Source organism: Cryptomeria japonica, chromosome 6 (assembly GCF_030272615.1).
Source record: "Cryptomeria japonica chromosome 6, Sugi_1.0, whole genome shotgun sequence".
In the NCBI taxonomy this organism is placed as follows: domain Eukaryota; kingdom Viridiplantae; phylum Streptophyta; class Pinopsida; order Cupressales; family Cupressaceae; genus Cryptomeria; species Cryptomeria japonica.
This window is the reverse complement of record NC_081410.1, coordinates 379,577,277-379,601,782: the sequence shown is the minus strand read 5'-3', so window position 1 is coordinate 379,601,782 and position 24,506 is coordinate 379,577,277.

Genomic DNA, 24,506 nt, shown 5'->3' with positions numbered 1-24,506 from the left:
AGCTTTTACCCAAGGGGTAAACTCGTGTGCAAGGGTTAATGGGATAACTAGGGTCAAAACCATTAGTTCTTGATGAGACCCTTGGATTAGATGAGGGTTAAGTTAGAGAGAAAGTCTCTAACCATGGGTTGAGGTTGAGTTAACCATTAATGGTTTGGAAGACTTTGAAGGTTAACTTGTTGAGGGCATAAAGCCTTTAATGCATTTCAAAGACTTTGAGGCACTTTTGAGAAGTGACTTCTCTTAAGGAATGTGCAAATGTTTAAGAGATAGATTAGACTAATTAAGATAGGATTAGAAGAATCTAGAAGGCTCTAGAAGAGGTTTAGGAGGCAAGTGGGAGATGTAAGAAAATGCAACTGGGGTATTTAGGATTTTAATTAAAATAAAATTGCTTTATTTTAACCAAAATAGATTCAACTTGCATAAATACAAGTGGGGGGATTTAGGATTTTAATTAAAATAAAATTGCTTTATTTTAACCAAAATAAATGCAACTTGCATAAATACAAGTGGGGGGATTTCATTAAATGTAAATTTATTAAAAGGAAGAAAAGAGAATTAATTAAATAAAGTGATTTATTTAATTAAAGGCTAGAAAAGGTTTAGGTGAATTTAATTAAATAAATTGAGTAATTCATTTAATCAAATAGATGAAGAGAAGAAATTTTTTAAATAAGATTTAATTAATAGGGGGATGGGGTTAAAATAAATATGAAATATTTATTTAAGAAAGTGGTCAAATTTATACGTCTACATTTTGCCCCTCTTTGAAGTGACGTGTGTGCACATGTTGATTCAAAGAAAATCGTGTGATATGCTTGCCAAAATTTGATCGATATGATGTTGTGTGCCAAAATGTTTGATATGATGCCCTAGATGTAGATTTGATGAATGATATTGATGATGCCCCCTCGGGAGATGAATCAAGGGTCTGGGTGAAAATTTGTCAATTTTATGATCGTTTTGAATTGATTGTGATATGAGAATATTGACTGCATTGGATACACATTATTTTTTCATCTCCCGAAAAAAATGACGTGGATAAGGTTCATAATTGAAAAGTGGTGTCAAAATATATGCCCCACTTATTAACCCTTTGATTTACCCTATTAAAAGGTAAAAAGTGATTTTGAAAAATCATTCGCACACTTGTCTTCTTGTGATTGTGACATTTGGAGCTCTGACCATGATGTCGATTCCATACTCCTCTCACTGATTTGAGTGCATCAGTCTATATCGAAGACCCACCACATATGGCCCACCAGTACATGGCCAAAATTCCTCTTGTTTTTTATTAATTTCATTGATTTTTGTCACGTTTTTCATTTTTTGGGTCAGAATTTGTCGTTTTAGCGCATAGGGTCCCTAGGTTAGCGCATATGAAACTAAGTTTGATGCATAGAAAACCCTAGGTAGGTTTAGCATCTGGTTGTCAAATGATAGCGCATTCAGGGGGTAGGTTAGCACATTGGTGTACTTTAGCGCATACGGTAAAATAGGTAACGCATAAGGTATGACAGATAGTGCATAGGGTAGCTTTAGCGTGTAGGGTAAATAGTCTAGTGCGACCGGTATGACAATTAGCGCATTGAAGGAGCAGGGCAACGCAATGAGTATTTGTTTTAGCATGTGGATGAGGTTTAGCACGTTAGAAGTGGTTAATAGCGCATTCATGTAAAATATTAGTGCATAAGGGGCAGTTTAGCGCTTTGATGCTCTGATTTAGCGTGCAGGGCAAAAAGGTTGAAAAAAGATGTTTTGAAAAATGCGTCGTGAATCCGATGGATTAGAATAGGCTGTGTACATGTCGATATGGGTCCATTGGTTGTCTGATATGGATCATGATCCAATGTGTTTCGTGTTTTGTTATGATGTCTGATTCAGATATGTTGTTGGATTGAGATATGAGTTTGTGGTTGATATGGGTCTTATTTCGATATGAGTCATTTTTTGATATGAGTCATTTTTTGATACGAGTCATGATTTTTGTTATGATAGTTGTCGATATGAATCCAATTTTCATTACGGGTCATGATTTTTGTTATGGGGCAACTTGTTGATATGGATCTGATTTTTATTATGAGTCTTGAGTTGTTGATATGGATTTGATTTCGATATGGGTCTTGATTTTCGTTATGAGTCTTGATTTTGTTATGGGTCCTGATTTTGATATGGGTCCTGATTTCGATATGGGTCTTGATTTTTGTTATGGGTTCTGATTTTGATTTTAATATGGGTCCTGATTTCGATATGGGTCTTGATTTTGATATGGGTCTTGATTTTGATATGGGTCTTGATTTCGATATGGATCTTGATTTTTACTATGATTCTTGATTGATTGAATGATCTTTTATATGATACTTGCATGATTTATATGATTCACTGATTGTTGTTGATATATTTTTAATGTGTTTTTTATATGATTTGCTTTTGAAGTTCATTTTGTTTTGATAGATTTGATCGAATTGAGAACTAATGATGAATATGTGTTGATTTGGAAGCAAATCTTGGTGTGCTACAGTCCCGAGAGTGATTCTTGAAGTCATAGACACTTATCCCATGCTTATCACAGGCTGACAGAGATGTGATAGAGAGATGTGGTTTATCATCCTTACCAGACATGCCCTAGTATACCATTAACTGGGGGTTATTGACAACATTGGAAGAGAGGTGGCACAACGATACAAACACCTTTCATTTGGCGACCGGTGAGATGACAGTTAGACCAGAGGACTGTTATCGAATTTTGTGAATTCCTATGGTTAAGGATTTGCTACCCTATGAGAAGACCGAGGAGGGTGGCACAGAGGCTCTCGGCCATGTTTTTCAGGATGATCACATTAGTGGCTATGAGATCCCATGGCAGGAGTTTTTGGATTTATGTTACGCTCCACCGTCGTCAGTACTAGCAGGTTCCATCGGTGGTTTCCTTTGTCCCGATCGTATATCAAAGGTACTGGCTGTTGGATGGGGATTGGTTCTGCAGGAGATGGTGACGTAGGGATGCAGTTTTGCATGGGGGTCTTGTATGTTGGCTCACCTATACAAAGAGCTCCACTATATAGTATATCTGGGATACACTAGTCTATTAGCTGGGGTGACTTTATTACAGGTGTGGGTCTAGGAGCATATAACAATGTCAAGACCACTTGCAGATAGGGATAGGCCAGTTGGTTGTGCATATGCATATAGTTATACAGGTGTAGTTGTCCAGCATAAGCTAGGAAAACTAGAGCATTGGCATAGGGCTTTGGATGACATTGATATGGTCATCTGGAGACCATATATGGATCGTGAGGTGTGGGCGAAGGATGGACCAAAGATGCCCTATGTATACATGTCTAGGTACCTAATCAGATGGATGCCTTACAATGTCGAGAGATTCCTGCACAGTTGTGTTCATCGATAGTATGGTAGACAGTAGGGGATGCCAGAGGGAGTCTGTTTGTATTCTCGTCGATGATAGGATGTACCAGAGTGGGAGCCTACCCTAGATAGTGGAGTAGTTGTGGATGAGTATATGACCTTGGCAGGATAGATTTGGGATTACGAGGCTGGGGTAGTGGATGCGGGGATGATGAAGGAGTTCTCAGCTTACTTCGTAGCACTTGCAGTGGCTCACATAGTTGATCTGGTAGAGCTATTGCCAACTTTTTATGATGATAAGGAGGAGCGGCCAGAAAGACGAGGGGGTCTTAGGCAGACAAAGGAGAATGAGGGAGAGGAGAGAGGAGATGTAGGTGGAGGGGATGCTGGAGGTGGGGATGGTGGAGGTGGAGGTGGAGATGATAGAGGTGGAGGCAGTGGTGGAGGTGGAGGTGGAGGTGGAGGTTTTGGCAGAGGTGGAGGTGGTAGAGGTGGTCTCGTGCTTGGTGCAAGTGGGGGTGTGAGGATATGTGTGGTGTTAGTTGTTGTGGGAGGGATGGAGGTTGATACAGAGGGTGGTTGGCCACCCGCCCAAAGGAGGAGATATGACATTCTTCCTCCACCAGCTCCTCAAACAGGGACAGGTGCAACCAGAACCATGACACGGGTACCTATTCAAATTAGGATGATAACCTACCAGTAGGATGCTCAAATTAGGGCACTATAGGTCTTAGTTCAGGAGTTGCAGGCACAGATGCTAGTGCAACAACGACATATTACACAGCTGTAGGTAGAGAGGGATACAATAGCAGAGCATCAGGGCAGAGAAGAGGCCCTTGCTGATAGGTTAGAGAGAGACACCGTAGGTGCTCCGCTGTAGGATACACTAAGGGAGATACAGTACTCGACCAAGGAGGCTTAGTATTATAGGCATATGTACGAGGATATGGTCCCTCGAGAGCATAGATCTCCTAGCTATGTTGCAGTGGTGTCCACTCGATCCTGACGTAGTCATGCAAGCATGAAGAGCAGAGGTGTTATGGGGTTGGCATGACGTGATCCATCTGGTGGAGATCCGGGAGCTGGGACATGTTCTACCAGACCTTTTGTCTCAGAAGATAGTCACACCTGAGAGACCTACCTTGTTGTATTTGATCACCTTTGTTGTACTGATAGACATGACACCCATTATACGTTTTGACAGTTTTGTGAGATATATATGATATATGGCATTTGATTTTCTCTGATCCATTTGTGATGTATTATTGATGATGATTGATTTATGATGCACATTTATTTGATATGATGATACTATGAGGATGATTAGATACTTGGATAATAATGATGATCTTGATCTCTGACTGGTGATTATTTCATGATAATATGAATGCATGGTTCGTGATGGAATGGTTGATAATGTGATGATGTATTGCTATGTTTTGATATGTATGGTATTTACTTTGACATGAGATGTGATGTTATCTAAATGTTATGATTGTGAGATGTATCTTGACAATGAGATGTAAATGATAATGATAATGATATGATATGTATCTTAAAAATGAGATGTAAATGATAATGATAATGATGTGATACTAATGCAAGATTAAAATGATATGCAACCTACTGCACTTGTATGCAACTAAATGATCACTTTAATTATGTCGTTGTCATTCCTTTTAGTCACTTGTTTGTGCTCTTTTTGTCATCATTGAGATTTTGATATGTTGAAAGTTAATAGAAGCATTATGGTATAATTAAACCATAACGACCTGAGTGTTACTTACATGGATTTTGATATTGCAAGATGATACAAGCGTTGAGGTATAATTGAACCAAGACGAGCTGAGTGTTGCTTGCATAAAACAGACAAGAGTTAACCATTTATGTGCAAAAAGAAAAATATCCTCAATGATATGTTTCCAATTATGTTTCGAGACAAATTTACATTGTACGAATGATCGCCTCACAGATAGAAAACCAAAGAAAAATATCGGATTCCTTTGTTGCTTCTCTATCTCAATGCATCCTTGAGTAGCTCAGGAGATCTAATGATTTAGAAATCAAGATACAAATAGTCAAAACTTCATGCCAAATGTAAACAAATCACAATTCAGAATAAATCATCCATCGTTTGTGTGTTGAAGTTGTAGTTGGATAATAATCCTATTTTCTAGACCGATGAGCAATTTTGACATTGGTTTCTTTAGTATGTTGCGATCCTTGTTTGTTGTTGGTGTTAAAGTGAGATGAATACTAGCCCTAGTTATGGAAACTTATCGATGTGGAATATATTAGTTGATTACCAAGTCATGGTGGGATACGATATGGATAACTATTTAGATAATCAAGGACATTGACTACCCTAAGTATGTCTGGGATAATGTTGCATGTATAAGTGTTTTGCGATGGCAATGGGCTAAGATCAGATGGATCAAAGATATGATGTGAGTACCGATAAAGAGAGGATTTGTTCTCTCACAAATAGCGTATGTTGCCAGGTTTTCACCATTTTTTTTATTGCAATTTTTTTATTTGTTCATTTTTTTGCATTTTTCTTATTTTTTTGTGTCACAAGGTGCCTATTTGCCAGGTTTTCACCATATTAACAATTTTTGATACTTTTTTATTGTTTTTTTTTTGTGTGTTTTTGCTTTTTCTGTGTATTGGATGACTTAAGTGTAGAACTTCTTCAGATGGATGTTGTTGGTTGGTTCATCGAGCATGTCTCCTTCTGAATTTGACAATTGATATGCTCCTCATCCATAGGTTGATATGATGATAAAGGGTCCCAACTAGTTAGGTTCAAATTTCCCCTTCTTTTCTCGATCTTGCTAATTTCTGGGATTTTCTTTTAGGACTAGATCACAAATTTTGAAAGCCCTTGGGATGACTTTGTGATTATATCTTCTGCAAATTCATTGTTGATATGCCTTGAGATGGTCACAGGGACGTTGTCATTTTTCATCAAGAAGCTCTAGTTCCTGCAACATGTTCAGTCAATATTCCTCATCTAGTATGAGGCCTTTCAAAGATACTCAGAGAGATGGGATTTCTACCACAAGAGGTAGAATTGCTTCTAAACCATACACTAATGAATATGATGTAGCCCCTGTAGGTGTGCAGATACTCATTCTATAGGCCCAAAGTGCCAGATTGAGTTGTACATGCCAATCTTTACCAGCATCATTCACTGTTTTCTTGAGGCTTTTTAGGATTGTTTTGTTTGATGCCTGTGCTTGGCCATTCCCTTGTGGGTAGTATGGTGTGGAAAAGCGATGTTGGATTTTGAATCATTCGCATAACTCTTGCACATATTGATTCTTGAAAGGATGCCCATTATCTGTGATGATGGAACTAGGAATGGCATATCTACAAATGAGATAGTTGAGGATGAATGATGAGATTTTCTTTCTAGTCATGGTGGTCATTGGGACTGCTTCGATCCATTTGGTGAAGTACTATGTGGTGGTGATAGTGAACTTATTTCCATTTGAAGAGGAAGGATGAATCTTTCCCACTCGATCAAGTCCTCATTGACAGAAAGGCCAAGATGTGGTGAATGGTTGCAGCTCCTGTGCTAGTGCATTTAGGACATTTCCTAGCGAATTGATAGGACTCTCTTTCCATTGTCGGCCAGTAATATCCCATTATTAGAAGTTTCTTGGTGAGAGTAGGACCACTTGAATGTGTACCACAAATAACTTCATGAAGCTCATGTAAGGCGGAGTCAGATTCGTTATGATGGAGGCATCAAAGAAGAGTACCATCTAGACCTCGGTGGTAAAGCGTGGCAACGGTTAAGGTATAGCGGGAAGCTTGTCGGATGAAGCTTCATTTTTGGTTGTAAGATAGATTGGGTGGGAGGGTATTGTTTTTGAGATAATCATAGATCTTCCCGTATAGAGGGGAATCAGAACCGATCAGGGCAAAGATGACTCTGAATGTGGAATTGTCATAGGCGGGGGAAAACAGTTGCTCCACCAGAAATTCGTAATGATTTTGTTTATGTGGAAATTGTAGAAGCGAGGCGATAGTGGCCATTTCATCGGTAGCTCTATTTTCCAATCTTGGAATCTGCTCAAAGGTGATGTGCACAAAGTACTTTTTGAAGTCATCCACCATTCTCTTGTAAGGCATTATCTTATCATCCTTCATCTGATAGTCATCATTGATCTGATTGATAACTAATTGAGAATCCCCATAGACTCTTAATTCTGTGATTCTCCATTCTACAACTACTTTGATTCCTATTACCAGGGCTTCATATTCAACAATGTTGTTGGTTCATGGAAACATTAGTCTGTAAGATCTCGAAACTGTGTGCCCCTCTGGAGTGACGAATAGGATGTCAGCACCCGATCCATGTTGTGTATAGGATCCATCAAAGTATAGGGTCCATTTCTTGGGTTTGATAGCGAGTACATCCATATCTGGAAATTCTACCTGTAGTGGGTGTTGGTCTGGTAGTGGTGCTTCTGCCAGTTGATCTACAATTGCTTGTCCTTTTACAGCCTATCATTCTATGTATTGAATATCAAACTCACTTAGGATCATGACCCATTTAGCTAATCTTCCTGTGAGAGCGACCTTGCTGAGTAGATACTTGAGAGGATCGATCTTTGCTACCAACTTGACTGTATGGGCTAACATATGGTGGCAGAACTTTTGAGAAGCAAACACCACTGCTAAGCAAACCTTTTCGATGAATGTATAATTGAGTTCATATCCGTTCAAAGTCCTACTTATGTAAAAAATAGAACTTTCTTTTCCTGCTAGATATTTTTGTGCTAGCAGTGCCCCCAATGATACTTATGTTGTTGATATATAGAGGATGAGTGGCTTGCCTGCTATCAGTGGTACCAAAACTGGTGGATTCATTAGATATTATTTGAGCTAGTGGAATGATTTTGCACATTTGTCTTCCCATCCGAAAGGTATATTCTTATGAAGCAGATGATTAAATGAAAGACATTTATCTGCTAATTGAGTAATAAATCATCTGATAGATTGTAGCCTGCCCTATAGAGATCGTAGTTGGCTAATGTTTTTTGGAGGTGGCATTTCCATGATATCCTGAACCTTTGTTGGATCTACCTTGATGCCCTTTTCTGATACAATGTAGCCCAAAAGTTTGCCAGATGTGACCCCAAAGACACACTTCTTAGGGTTTAATCTGACATTGAATTGCTCCAATCATTGAAATATTTTATCTAGGATGTCTAGGTGTTTAGCTCTTGTGAATGATTTAGCTAGCAGATCATCCACATAATCCTCCATGAAAGTATGAATCATATCATGGAAAATTGTTGTCATGGCTCTTTACTAAGTTGCACGTGTTAGACAATTCAAATAACCAGAAGACAACTGAGAGGGGGGGGGGGTGAATCAATTATCACCAAATTACCGGAACCTTAAGTAATTAAAACTTTAATACAAAAACACATAAGATCAATACCAGAATGCATAAACCAATTATCGAAATAGCAGATATACCAATTAGGCACAAGCAACAATTAAAGAATAAATACCATCCACATGACACCAAGATTTGTACGTGGAAAACCCGGTAAAGGGAAAAACCACGGTGGGAAGCCTACCCATAGTCAGATAATACTTCTTCAATAAGTATGTGATTACAAGTTTAGGGGCCTGCACTTGCAGGAGGGCCAACAACCTAGAGCACACTTCTCATTACAAAAGGAGTCTCATTGACTACATAAAAATCCAGACTACAATCTGGAAGGAAGAATGAAATGCAATGATAGCATCTCCTATGCCTGAATACAATTCTGGTTAAGCTCAATTCCTGAGGACTAAATCCTCTTACATAAACCCAACTTGATCACTAATTATCAACCAAATCCTCTGCATGAATGATTATTACATTATTTTCTCCTATACCACATTCCTCTATTCCACACATCATGATCTACAATGACATCTTACATCATATATATACAAACCCTCGACCAAAAACAATAAGGTTGGTCACCAAACAACAAAGCAATTACATAATTACCAAACATGTTAGCCTGAGACAAAAAAAAATAATATCCAACCCATAATACATCCTAGAAACACATCGAGAAGATCAAACAACATGTTACAATAAGCTAGTCCATAACCTAGATAATATAACTTGGAATAGAATAGGTCCGGTACCAAATGCAATGATACCAATTAGAAAAGTCTCAAACACGATCACCAACAACATCTTGAATCTCTACTAGAAGCTGCACCAACACCACTTATGCATAATATCAAAGATCTTCAACAAAGCTCTGCTAGTGAAACCCTCATCGAATCAACAAACCAAGCTTACCAGCATATAAGATAGCATTCGATCACCAAATCAAAACCAACTGACTGAACATGAATCTGAGTAGCATGAATAGTAGATCTAAATTCCAAAAGAAAAAGCATGTCAGAGTATACCGGATCATCATGATCTAATCCAATCAGAAACCAAACAACTTACCAAGACCAGAAGGATACCGGTAAACAACCAAAACAACTAGTGTTGACATCAATGACAAAACATCAATGCAACACATAATCAAATCCTCCAAATGGCCAATATCACAAGAATTTTTCAAGCCAAAAGGTATGATGTTCCAACAATATATTCCTCATGGACATGTGAATGCAATTTTATCTTGATCCTCTGGAGCTATCTTGATTTGGTTATATCCAGAGAAGCTATCCATGAGAGATAGCATTGTGTGTCATGTTGTTAGATCAAAAATGGTGTCAATGCTTGACAAAGGAAAGTCATCCTTTGGACATGCCTTGTTTAGGTCTCTGAAGTCTGTACAAATCCTTATGCTTTTATCCAGTTTAGAAACTGGTACAATGTTTGAGATCCATTCGGCATAGTCTATAGGTCGGATGAATTAGACATCTAATAACTTCTTCAGTTCTGCTTTGACTAATAATGCCACATGTGGATTCATCTTCCTTAATTTTTGTTTGATAGGTTTATCTCCAGGAGTGATGGACAAGTGATGCATGATTAGATTCAAATCTACCCCTGGTATGTCAGCATAAGACCAAGAAAAATTGATTTGCTTCTCCTTGAAGAATTTGACAAAATATGGTTTTTTTTTTGGTTTTTTTTTTGTGAGTGATTATGCGAGATGTATGGTTTTCACTGCCACTTCAGTGTCGATATTTATTGATTGATTTGACTCAATCAATATTGGTGATCTCTCCCGGTAATGTTCAGGAAGAGTGTCAAGTCTCCCATTTTTAGGAGCCTCAAAAAGGTTTTCACCTTCAAATACATCCTTTATTTTTACTTTTTTGCTTTAGCGATCTAATAGTTCCATTAAATGGTTTTCACCATTAGATCCATTTTTTATTTTGTTTTTGCGACTGAGAGGCTTGGCACCCCCCTGATTGCAGATATCATTATGTGGTTCACTAGTGGAGAATGTTTCCAGGTTGACTGAGCACGGGTATTGGAAAATTCACTCATCATTTAGTAATATTGGTATATCATGATGTTCGGGTTCTTCCCAGTCTATGAGGTTAGGATATATGAGCGGTAAGGAGTCATTTGGCGGGTTAAGATCAGTTGTTTTAGTATCATGATGGAGACATCATCATAGTTGTTTCAGATATTAGTGAGGTCTATGATATTTTTGAGGTATTCGATGGTACTCTCCTCGACATTGCCTTGTTTGTATTGTCGTTGCTCATTCTCACTAGCCTCATATATATGTTGTGGTCTGAATTCAAACAATCAAGATCGTGAGCCTTGTCCCTCATGAGAAATGGGTGTGTATGTGTGGATTGTATCCACTTCAATATCTTCAGTAACATCAAAATAGGTGTCCCACTCATACTCATTGGAATTTGTTTCAGAATCGCTATCCCAGGTGGCTTCACTTAATCTGACAGGTATGTTGTATGGTGAGAAAATATCACTGCTAATTGACACAAGTTTAGTAGCTTGTTCTGATTTGGGATCAGTGCTTGCTTGTAATCTTTGAATTTGTTCATACATTGTTTCCTTTCTTTGACTAGTAATTTCCTTAGGTCGTGGCTCAACCTTGGTTTGATCGGGTTCTTGTACATGATGTACTAGCTTATAAGAAGCTTCCTCCCTTTGGATAGTGAGTTATTTTTGTCACCTCTCATTTTCTTCATTTTTTGGCTCCTTCCTTGTCTTTTCTGCTGCTTGATGTAGTGCTTCTTGCCATGAGTCTTCGTTGCATTTTTTCTTTTCTTTTCATTGAGGTTTTTGATGGTGATCTTGCTTTTGCACAGGTGGAATATGTTGTCCATACCCAAGTCGTATTTTATCTTTTGCAAATTATGAATGGGGTTGTATGGGTTATATGATGCCTTCTTGATGCTTGCCAATAGGTCCTTTTCCTTTGTATCCCATTTGTTGTATGATCCGGAACCCATTTCCATATTGTCCCGTTGGGATGGCTACTTCTAGGGTAGAAACTTTGATTTATTCCTCATCCTTGTGTAGCCAGCTAAGGATGTCTTTATCTTCTGATTCTTCAACCAGTGTGCCCATTTAGATAAATTTACCATCAAACTTTGTGATGGGTTGTGTTGCCTGATGTCTTGATGTGGAAGGTAATCCATAAGACCTTGGTGAAGTTGGCAACTTAGATAGACATAAGGGTTCAAAAGAGTACTCCCACATGCCTTGGTCCTTTATTTTCATCTTTTGCTTGAAGTTCATGGATAGGGACTTGAGTTCTTCTTGATGATTGGATGATGAGGAAGCTTCGGCCTCCCTTTTGTGTGGAACCAGGCTACCTTGAGTTGCCCCCATAGCATTACAAAACTGAAAAGGGTTAAAGTATCTATAGATATTAAAATTTCCTATCCATTGTAGAGGAACTTGAGACATTGATGGTACGTGGAAGGTACCGCTTTCATTTCATGGATCCATGGACAACCCAATAGTATATTGTATATCAAGTCTATGTCCAAGACTTGGCACATTGTGTCTCTTTGTACAGGACCTACCTGAATGGGTAGTATCACAGTTCCTTTGGATGATATTTCTTCATCATCATAGGCTTTGATAGTAATTTTCTTTTTGGGATCAATAGCTTGCTCAATGAATCCCAATGCACGGATAAGATTTAAATTACATCTATTAAGATTAGCTCCTCCATCTATTAATACTCTTTTTACCCAATGTTTATAGACTAAGATCTTGATATGCAGTGCGTTATTATGCAGATGATTCAAGGAGACATCATTTTGCTCAAAAAAAGATGTGTTGTGTGGCACCATCAAATGGGCCACCATGGCTTGGAATCGATCAATATCCAGATCATTTGGAATAATTTTTTTGACAAGATCTCACTCCAAGATATCCTTGTGTTTTGGTGAAAGTTTGAGAAACTCAAGTATCGATATCTGAGCGGGTGTTCTCCATAGTTGGTCCACCAAGTTATATTGAACCTTGGGGAGAGTTGTTGTTGTTGATGCATTTCCATTCAAAACATATCTCTGAGCTCTTCTTGTCACATTTATTGATGCATGTTCTTGTTTGTCTTTGGATTTTATGACATTGACTTGATTATCATATGTCGATATGTGATTGATGGTGTTTTTGTATATGTGATTGATACGATCTTATTTGGTATTGTTTGACGTTGATGCTCCTCCCTTGTCATAATTAGGAAGAGTATTTTTGAAAGATTCATGGTCACCATTGGTTTTATGACCATTGACCATTAGATCTCCCTTTTATATCATATCTTGAACCAGGTTCTTCAACCTCATGCAATCATTTGTGCTATTCCCCTTGTTTCGATGATAATCACAATAATGTGTGTCATTCCACCATATGGTGATTTGACTTGGGGTTCAAAGTTACTTGTGGCTGGTAATGTGATGATCTTATTTGCCAATATCTCTCAAAATGTTGAATCCAAGGTTCGTCCTAATGGTATGTATATTCGTCAATACAGGAAAGCATTAGTGTTGCCTCTTTGATTTGTGTTGTTCCCTAGGTTGTTGTTGTTGTTTGACGTTGAAGTTCCTTGGTTGGCATTTCGTTGATAAGTGTTAGTTCCTTGATGGGCACTTCTTTGATCATTATTGGATGGTGGGTTGCCTGATAAAGTCAACACTGGTTGTTTAGACTTTTCATTGTTGTCATCAACTACCCCATCATTAACAAAGTTTTTATTTCTTGTCCAAAATCTGGACTTGTCTAAGTTGTTGTTATTGTTTTGATTGTTAAAGGTTTTATTTTTTGATGAATTAACACCTTCTTTAAACAACTTCAAGGTTCCTTTCTTGATGGAAGCTTCCTCTACTTGGATACCATTCTCTATTAGTTTGGCAAAATATGGTATACATTGTAACTTGAGATGATAACTCATTTCACTATTCAGATTGTCTATGAAGATTTTCATCTTTTCCTTTTCAGGCACATCTCGTGGGTACTTTGCGACCATGCGCCTCCATCATTGTAGAACACCATGAATGTTTCATTGTTCTTTTGCTTTGTATTGCATACATCAAGCATGGTGATCGCGTGTTGGATATTATAGGAGTATTGTGTTATGAATTTATTCACCAACTCATCAAATGATCTGATGGGAGGTGTGAGTTTTGACAACCACTCCATTGTTTTCCCTCCCAAACTTCTTGGGAATAGTCTCATTAAGTATGTGTCATTGTGAGCAAACTCCAAGCTCATAGGAAAAAATTCTCGAACGTGATCATGCGGATCACTCTTACCATCATATTTGTCATACTTTGGTATATTTGAATTTGGGGGAAAAGGTACCATGTTTAATCTCCTATCAAAAGGACAAGGACAAATGTCATCTAATAAGTATCTTATCATGGTTCCTTGTTGCATGCCCTGCATTTGTCTTTGAAGTGTTTGGAGTTTTTGTGTAAGAAAAGCTAGGGGTGAATTGGTCCTTCGATGGGGAGCTTCCCCTCATTCATTTAGATTGTCCTAGTTGTGGGTATTGTCTTGTTCATGAGTGTTATCTTGTTCATGGGTGAGATCTTGGTTGTGTATATTTTCTTGATCATGCGTTTCCTCTTCTCTCGGGTGTTCTTGATTAAGAATAGTTTCTCGCCCTTGTTCGTGAAATTCTCTCATCTGTATTTCTTAATTTTTCTGTGTCAAAATCTTCATGATTATTGACTCCTTTACTAGTCAGCACGAGGAGATATTTTTGCTTATCCACTTCTATGAGTCTTTCTATGAGTTTTTGGAAAGAAGCATTCTCTTGACATTCTTGGAGAAGCTCTTCGGTGATCGTTGTTTTTTCCATATTTGCATATTCATCAAAAGGATTGTTCTCCCTGCGACTCATGCTTGATTCTGTTTGTGATTCCTTCTTTTTGTTTCTCTGAGATCGAGTGACAACGGGCATCAATATATCTCTATAGTAGTGAATTCTTCTTCTTCTATTGGGGTTCTTGGTGGGGTTGGTGGCTTAGGTCAAGCTTAGTTGTAAGTGATAAGAAAATTTAGAAACAAGGTGGGATTAATCCTTCCTCCCCTATTAAGGAAATGGTTGAATGCTTATTTATGAACATAAGCCCTACTTCTCAAAGGTTCTTTGTCAAATTCATTGGTTTTTCCTTGGATGTACAGTCACATATGACGCAAGAATGCGTGATGTGATTTTAAGAGTTGACGATTGATATAGAGAAATTTACTCCTCTTGATAAATGCCTTAGAACTAGGTTGTCTCTTCTTCAACTTAGTCTTTTGATGAAGACTTCTTCTTCTCAAAATATGGGGAGTGGTCATACACAAATGATCAATGTTGATGTTGATGTTGATGTTGGATATGGATACTCTATTTTGGATACTCAAATCTACTTGTCAAGTAAAGGTTTAGTTTGATTTTCCCTTACAACAAAATGTGCCAAATGATATGAGTCAAGTTTCATGGTGTAGAAACTTAATTTGACAACTTGAGATCTTAACTAAGTATTTGTTTTGATAGGATTTGTTGGATGGTGGAACCTTTGATCACTGTTTTGGTACTCTTTAATCTTGTTGGATAAAATCTTATCTCAAGATAGTTGAAGATTTGATATCTCTTTCTAAGGGTGCTTAGTTAGATTTGGAAATTTCTCACTTATGATCCTTTTTTGCAATTTTTTTTGGATTTTGTCAAAGGACCTAAAAGGGTATCTGAAACTGTTGATAAAAATTTTACAAGGTGACTGGTTTGCTCTTTGTTTTTTCCAATTTTGATCATGCGCTAGAACAGAACCTTGATGCGCTAAAGGATGCCACCAAAGTGATACAAAATCATCTAGATGCACTATGTTGCTTCTCAAATGCACTATTTTTTACTATTTGATAACACAATTGTTGAATTGGTTATGCACTAATATGTCCCTTCAAGGTGCTAATGTTTCATGCAAATGTGCTATAATATGTTTCAAATGTGCTAGGCTGATGCTCCTATGCGCTACAAAAATGTTGGCAAGCGCTATCTAAGTTTTCTCCAATATGATACTGATCATGTGCTAATTTGAGTGATGAAAGCACTAATTGTTGGTTGGAATGCGCTATTTGATGGTCTAGATGTGCTAGGATGTTGCTCCTACACGCTAACTGTCGTAATAACTTTGTTTTGATGATTTTGGTGAGATGTTTGAGAAATGATGTTTGTGTTTGACGGATGATTTTCTAAAAAATGACTTGAAAACACAGAAGACAAAGCAGTAACAATTTTCCTATGCTAAGGAATCTCCGATGTTTTCACTAGCTTGGATTACAAAGAAGATACATCAAGTAGACTTTTTATTCAAAGTTCATTAACAATATCATAACCCACTAGTCTCGATACTCTGTTAGCTCAAACAACCTTGTCACCCCCTAGGGGGCACGCATTTTTTTGCCTTTGTCCAAAAATTAACCCAAAGTGAATTGTTTCACAATTGAGTAGTTATCTTGGGAGATATATGGTGAGTGATTTTGGGGGCAGATTCTTCCCCACCCTTGCACTATGATATTGTCAATGTTTGGCAGCTGACTCGGCTCAAAGCTTCTACTTCTATGGTTTTTAATCAGGTTTTTGTTCGGTCTTCAGTGATAAACTCCCTCGGGAGGCTTCCCAACCTTTAGAACAAAGGCTTTACGTATCTTAAAGATATTGTGGGAAGACTAGTCGCTGAGAAAAACCATTGGAGGGGATTTTCATCAGCCTCCACATTTGATTATAGTGGGTAGGAATACTTGGCGATAAAGTTGTTTCCCACTTAGGTCATTCCCCTCTCACCGACCTTAATGGCACCCTAAGGGAAACTCAGGAGGGCAGGCCTTCTAAAGGTGTTAATGCATGAAACTGAAAGAAAGCATAAAAGAGATGATTCTGGCTTTTTTTATCACCCTTTGAAGGTGAGAGCATATACCTATCACCTCACAAACATAAAAAACAAGGTTTATTTTTAAACCTTCATTGCAAAATTGTCTAAGATAGATGGAGATGTTGCTCCAAGAAGACGTGATGTTCTTTTTATCCGAATATAACAATGTGTGAAGACAAAAAAATTTTGAACTTTAAAGAAATCTTGGTCAACCAAAGTAAATTTGTCAAAAGAATAACAATGGTTTTGTAATCTTGAAAGCTCTTTTGACATGAAGTGAAGTTTCTTTTTAAACTCCCAAATAAAAAATGAGGTTCATTTTAATCAACACCAAAAGCAAATGATGTTCAATTTTAACCCTTTGCAAAAATGGGAAATTTGTTTTGTTCTTTTTAGAGCCAAGGCACCAAAAAGAAACGATGAAGTTCTTTTTAAGCATCCAAAAGAAAAGGTGAAATTAATTTTAAGCCTTTGCAATAGAAAAGTGAGTTATTTTTACCAACTTAAGAAAGTAACTAATTAACTCCTCCTTTTTCTGCACTGAAAAATGTTAGAACCTGCACACAGTTAGTCAAAAATTAAATCCTGATGGTGGGCTTCACAAGCCTAAATTTTCTGACTCTGTTACAATTTTTCTTCTCTTTCAGAGCTACGCTCTAAAATTTCACACAAATGCGCTAAAGTATGGTACAAAAGCGCTAAAAGAGAGCACCTACGTTCTATTATGCTGCCTAAATGCACTAAAACAAAGCTTCTATCCATTTGAACAAGAAAAAAAGGGTATGCGGTAGAAAGATAATAGGATGTGCTAAGTTATGGTCTTGATGTGCTAAATAATGCCATGGATGTGCTAAAGAAAGTCCCAGACGCGCTAGTTTGCAATTTTGACATGATTGTTGTCTTCTACATGCACACAAAACGATGTTAATTTTTGGGCACGTGCCCCACGGTGGGCGCCAAAAATGTACGTGAGAAAATGTGGTGATCAAAATGAATAAATCAAGATCATATGACCTACATACCAATGAGACTCTTGATGCAAGTATATAAACTAATTTGAACTAGTTTAACTTCCCAAGGGATGTCTCATTGTTCTCTATCTCACAAGATCCCTGAAGCCAATGTTTTTCTCTCAAATCATTTAGCAAATGACTTAGGAATGACAACTCCAAGAACGAGTGATATTGTGATCTATATGCATGAATGCACTCTAAGATATATATGATATGTTAAAAGCTATGATGATTAAGCTAGTATGAAGATAGTGATTTGATGAAGATATTGCTAAATTATCCTAATCATGATATACTAGCATGGATATATTATTGGTATGAAAATGAAATGATTCTAAATGTTTATGATGATATTTAAACAAAGAGAGGCTGAAATCCTTAGTATATTAGACTATAATGTAGATGAATGAAAACTTGGATATATGAAGAATGAGGAATGTGAGCTCTATTTATAGGGAAAATAGGGAAATGGATGGTTAAGATTAAATAATCTTAACAAGGGCTAGGATTGAAAGTTAATCAATCCATGTTTACAATTTTTACCAATGAAATGGTGACAATTGTCAACAAGAGGTTGCTTGAGAGGAGATGCAAGAGGCATTAAATTTCTGACAAGACATGAAGGTTACCTTAGGAGGTAAGGGTAAGGTTAAGGTTAGGTTAGGGTTATCCATTAGATAAAGATTTTACCCAAGGGGTAAACTCTTGTGCAAGGGTTAATGGGATAACTAGGGTCAAAGCCATTAGTGCTTGATGAGACCCTTGGGTTAGATGAGGGTTAAGTTAGAGAGAAAGTCTCTAACCATGGGTTGAGGTTGAGTTAACTATTAATGGTTTGGAAGACTTTGAAGGTTAACTTGTTGAGGACATAAAGCCTTTAATGCATTTCAAAGACTTTGAGGCATTTTTGAGAAGTGACTTCTCTTAAGGAATGTGCAAATGTTTAAGAGATGGATTAGGCTAATTAAGATAGGATTAGAAGAATCTAGAAGGCTCTAGAAGAGGTTTAGGAGGCAAGTGGGAGATGTAGAAAAATGCAAGTGCAGGGATTTAGGATTTTAATTAAAATAAAATTACTTTATTTAACCAAAATAGATGCAACTTGCATAAATACAAGTGGGGGGATTTAGGATTTTAATTAAAATAAAATTGCTTTATTTTAACCAAAATAAATGCAACTTGCATAAATACAAGTGGGGGGATTTAATTAAATGTAAATTTAATTAAAAGGAAGAAAGGGGAATTAATTGAATAAATTGATTTATTTAATTAAAGGCTAGAAAAGGTTTAGGTGAATTTAATTAAATAAATTGAGTAATTCATTTAATCAAATAGATGAAAATGAAGAAATTAATTAAATAAGATTTAATTAATAGGGGGATGGGGTTAAAATAAATATTAAATATTTATTTAAGAAAGTGGTCAGATTTATATGTCTACAATAGGTATCAGATCATCTTCCTTGATAGAAATGAACACAAATTCATCTTCTGAATTTCCTTTCTCAGACTCATCATCTATCACGCTTTCATCAGTAGCATAATAACATTTCTTCTGATATCTATATTTGTGATAAAACTTGTAAGGCTTATCATATTTTGACACTCTTTCCGCTCTTTCAGGACAACTAGAAGAAAAATGACCCATCTTATTGGATGAAAAGCATTTCAAAGGTAACTTCCCTTCATACTTACCAGCTCCCTTAGGCAATCTTTTGACAATAAGTGCTTCATGCTCTTCCAATTCTCTTTCCTATTCTTCCATCTCTCACATTTCCCTTTCATATCTGGAAACCCTAGATGAACTCTCTCCTGGATCATACTTCTACTTTTTGGATATATTAACTTTAAAAGAAGTCTCATCTTTGCCATGTGATTCTCTGAGTTCACTCAATTCAAAAGCAACAAGCTTACCAACTAGCCTATCTCTTGTCACAGCTGTCGCAGTTCGGATCTCATCAATAACAACAACTTTATGTTTGTAAGCAGGAGGCAAGGATATCAACACTTTCACTACAATCTCATCATCTTTCATGACTCCACTGACACTTCTAATGTTTGATACAAGATCATTTAGTTTAGTCGTAAAGGATGAAATATTTTCATCTTCTCCCATTCTCAAAAACTCATAGTTTCCTTTCAAGCTATGCAATTTACCAACTTTCACATGTTTATCTCCTTCATACAAGGTTTCTAGATCCTCCCAAATCTCATGAGCTATCCACAATCCCATCACATTAGTCATCTATGAATCTGTTAGGGAACTCAACAATTCTTCTTTTGCTCTTATGTTATTTTTAGTATTTTTAATCTCATCTGCAGTAACGGGACCATTCTAAGGTACATTGTAGACATTCTTTGTGATCTTCCAATAATCTTCTCCAAGACTCTTCAAGTGACACTCCATCTGGTTCTTCCATATAGTGTAATTAGTTCCATCAAATCTCAGACTCTCCTTCTTGAAAACAACAGTTGCCATCCCAGATCTCCTTAAGTGGTCAAGCTTCTTCTAGATAATCTAGCTCTGATACCAATTATTGGCAACAACAATGCAAGAAAACTGAGAGGGGGGGTGAATCCATTTTCACCAAACTTAAGCAAATTGACCTCAACTTTAGATCAAATCAAGAACAACAATAACAAAGATAATCACCACATAAACAATACACATAACCACAGTCGGAACCTACCCATAATATAATGATACTATGTAGTAGTATGTGAAAATATTACAATTGGGAACGCACATGTATTCAGCCACATTTCCTAGAGCTCATTTCTATAAAAAAAATAAAGAGCTACAACCCTAAGAAGGCTCACTTCCTTACAAAGATCAAACAACAATCCGGATTACATGAACTGAAAGATTAACATCTCTAAATACCTTATCACAATTTCGGTAAAGCACATTGTCTGCACTGCAACACTTCTCTTCTACACACTTCTAAAAGATCAATTCTCATTTTTGCACATACAACACTCTCAAACAACACAAACACAACTGCAGACACACATTTTACATGATTACTACACTTATTTATACAAATCAGCAACCTTAGCTTCAAGGTCGGCTCAACACATAAGACCTAATTACAAAATTACATCACACGATACATAAATCAATATGCAGACGAATACAATGTCGACAAGGACATAGAATGGACCAATATCAAAACCTCAAACATGAAACACCACCAAATATGTCGCTAAGATCATCCACAACACACAACGATCATCGGGTCAGCCAGAAAGTCGTATAACATGAAGAATACCACCAATAAAATCTTCAATAATGTACACAATGATCAATGTGGACCACCAAAATGCATAGAATAGAATCGAAGAACAACAAGCAACATGAATTCCTCCGCAACATCCACAACAACTCGAATAACAAGAATCATCATCATCTCACAATCGAAGCTCAAAAACACCAACATAACTTACTGACAAACTGAAAGATGCGCTTGTGAAGTTCCAAATCATGAAGCACCCGAACCGACAATACACATGAATGTCCCAAACACTCTCCAAATTCCGCTCAACATTATGAATCAATTGCAAAGAAATACAAAGCAGAAATCACAACTTCTGCAATACATAATCAACAGAAAAACCAGTTATCACACTTAATCACATAACTCGATCAAATCACCTTCTGAAACATAGAAACTCATACTTAATCAACTAGAGATAAGTATCTCAAAAAAACATTAATCTTCATTCATATTGTTCTGGTAGACCTATTTAGTACCAATGACATTCTTATCTATTGGTCTAGGAGCTAACTCCCAAGCCTTGTTCTTTTCAATTTTTTATAACTCTTCTTCCATTACATCCATCAATTTCTCATTTGTGTTGGCCTCATTAAACATTTTGGGTTCCATTTCAGTCATGAGGAAAAAAATCACTTGTTCATTGTTTTGGGCAAGTCTTCTTCTAATTTGCACACCATCAAATTCATTTCCTATAATTTTCTCTTCCGGGTAGTTTTTCTGCACATATCTATTAGGGCTCTTGTTGGATGCCTCTTCCTTTTCACTTTCTGACTGCACCTCATCTTCATCACATGAGTGATCATACCAATTTACTTGTGTTTGTCTTCCTTTATGAAAGTCTTCATCAACTCTTACATGCACACTCTCAATGACTCTTCTCAGTCTTTTGATGTAGCATCTATAGGCCTTCCTGTGAGTTGAGTAACCCAAGAAAATACCTTCATCACTCCTAGAATCAATATCACCTAAACCATCTTCATCTCTCTTGATGAAGTATTTACTTCCAAAGACTTTGAAGTATTTGACTGATGGCTTCCGGTCATACCACAATTCATAAGGTGTCATTTTGCTATTTACTCTCAGCTGAACCCGGTTCAATGTATATATAGCAGTATGAACTACTTCCTTCCAGTACGTATCTGGTATGTTTTCTTCATTCAACATAGTTCTTGCCATCTCCTTGAGAGTCCAGTTTTTCCTTTCTACAACATTGTTTTGTTGTGGAGTCCTTGGAGCTGAATACTATCTTTCGATTCCATGTCTCTCACAGTAGTCTTCAAACTCATTTGATGTGAACTCACTACCCAGTCTGATCTTAGACACTTCAGCTTGCATCCACTTTCCTTCTCAACCATCTTCTGAAATATTTAAACCTCTCATATGCCTGTGATTTGTCATTTAAAAAGGTTACCAATGTCATTCTTGAAAAATCATCAATGAACAACATGAAGTATCTTTCACCAGCTAAAGATCTTGCTCTGGTTGGTCCACGAAAATCAGTATGCACCAGTTCTAAGGGCCTTGAGGTATTATGATCTTTGTGATTGTATGATGAAATAATAAGTATCCGATCAACTACTGAGAGGGGGGGGGGGGTGAATCAGTAGATAGAAAAATTGATACAAACTTCACCAATCTCAAAAATCAATCTCTCAAAGTAAACTTGGAATAATACCTCTGTCAAGATAAAAACTCATAAGATAAACCGGTTGACTATTACAACAAATTAATAGTAAACAACTTCTTCATTTCTCAATGCTTCCGGTTATCACGACTTATCAAAATAGTTAAATAGTTAAGTAAATCAACCATGAAAACATAACCATAAAAAAATTCACCACTTGACACAAATATTTTTTACATGGAAACCAAAATAGGTAAAAACCATGGTGAGATGAGACTCACAAGATAACTATCTGAACTCTTTTGAAGTTCATCCTATTAGGAGCCTAGCTTGTTAAAGCCTTACAAAAAGTCTTGTTAAGAATTGATCCTGTTAAGAATCACTCAGTTAAGGGATTGACTACAAATGCCTTGTTAGAAGCAATACCCTGTACGGAGTAACCTTGGTAGAGGATTTGAAAATCCAATCTAATGGATCACCTTGTTAGAGATTACCCAGTTAGGGGATTTCAACTCCACTGTAATTGTTAGAAAATAATAGGAGTTTACTGATCTATCTGAATAACACTACACTTGCTTGATCAGATCAATTTCATGCTCCTATCTACCTTTACTCAAACTTCAAATACATCATTCGGCTCAGCAACCACACACTCAACTGATCTGTGCTCACTCTTTGCCAACTCATTAAACTAAACAAAATCATCGACCTTATAAACAAATCAATCAGATCGGTAACACAACAAAAACCTAATTCTCATAGAGATTACAAACAAATCGGTTCAAGTATGACTGTTGGATTACATAGTAATCTCTGCACATCAATCAAGAAAAACTTGATCGCTCCTTGATCATCACTTCATCAAACTTAGTAACTCATCATGTGCTTTGCATTAGATGCAATACATTTTCTCATTCCCTAGACAAAAACTGTTACAACAACTCGCCAAAATCTCTTGGAATTGCCTTTATACAATAATCATACATGTCATAATCTTTATTGCTCATCATCAGATCATAAACCAATATAACCAATTCGCCAGACTTAATCAGTTAGGGTTTATCAAAAACAACAGGTAGGGTTTACCGGTTACATCAATAGATAAGGTTTACATCGGTTACTGGTTCACTCCACAAATTCTTCCTGCCAGTTTTAGTAACAATATTACAACAATATTAACAATATCATTACCGATTAATTGACATCAATGACAACATAACATATCATTAATGCAATCTTCATGCAAATGCTAACAATCTCCACCTTTGGCATTGATGGAAATACAAATATCAATACCATTGATTGCTATGTGATTGTGAATAGGAATCATGGTTTACATTACCAAATATTCACTATGCTCTCCATGTCTTCAGCTTGTCTTTGGTTCTCCTTCCCATAATCACATAATTCTTCTCCCCCTTTGACAGTAATGCCAAATTGAAAGTAAAACATGTAATGTCAAATTTCACTGTGCATCATCAAAATTCTACCACTTGATGCTCCCCTTGTAGAATAAATCCACTTCTACACCAATCCTTATATAAAATTATGTAAGTAGCTCCGAGACTGATGTAATCTACATCATACATATCCGATTTCATGAAAAGGGACAACCACTAATTGACTTCTAAGATACTCAAAGTAGTCTTAGGCAGAGGTATAGTAAAAATATATGCAAGCTGCTCCTTGGTAGAAACATGCTCCAAGATCACATCTGTACTCTGTACTTTTTCCCTCAAGAAATGATACTTCAATTCAATATGCTTGGTTCGTGCGTGCAAAACAGGGTTCTTGGAAATATTTATGGCACTTTTATTATCACATAAAATCTTTATAGGTTCTGAAATCTTCATCTTAAAACCTTCCAAAATGTGCCTCATCC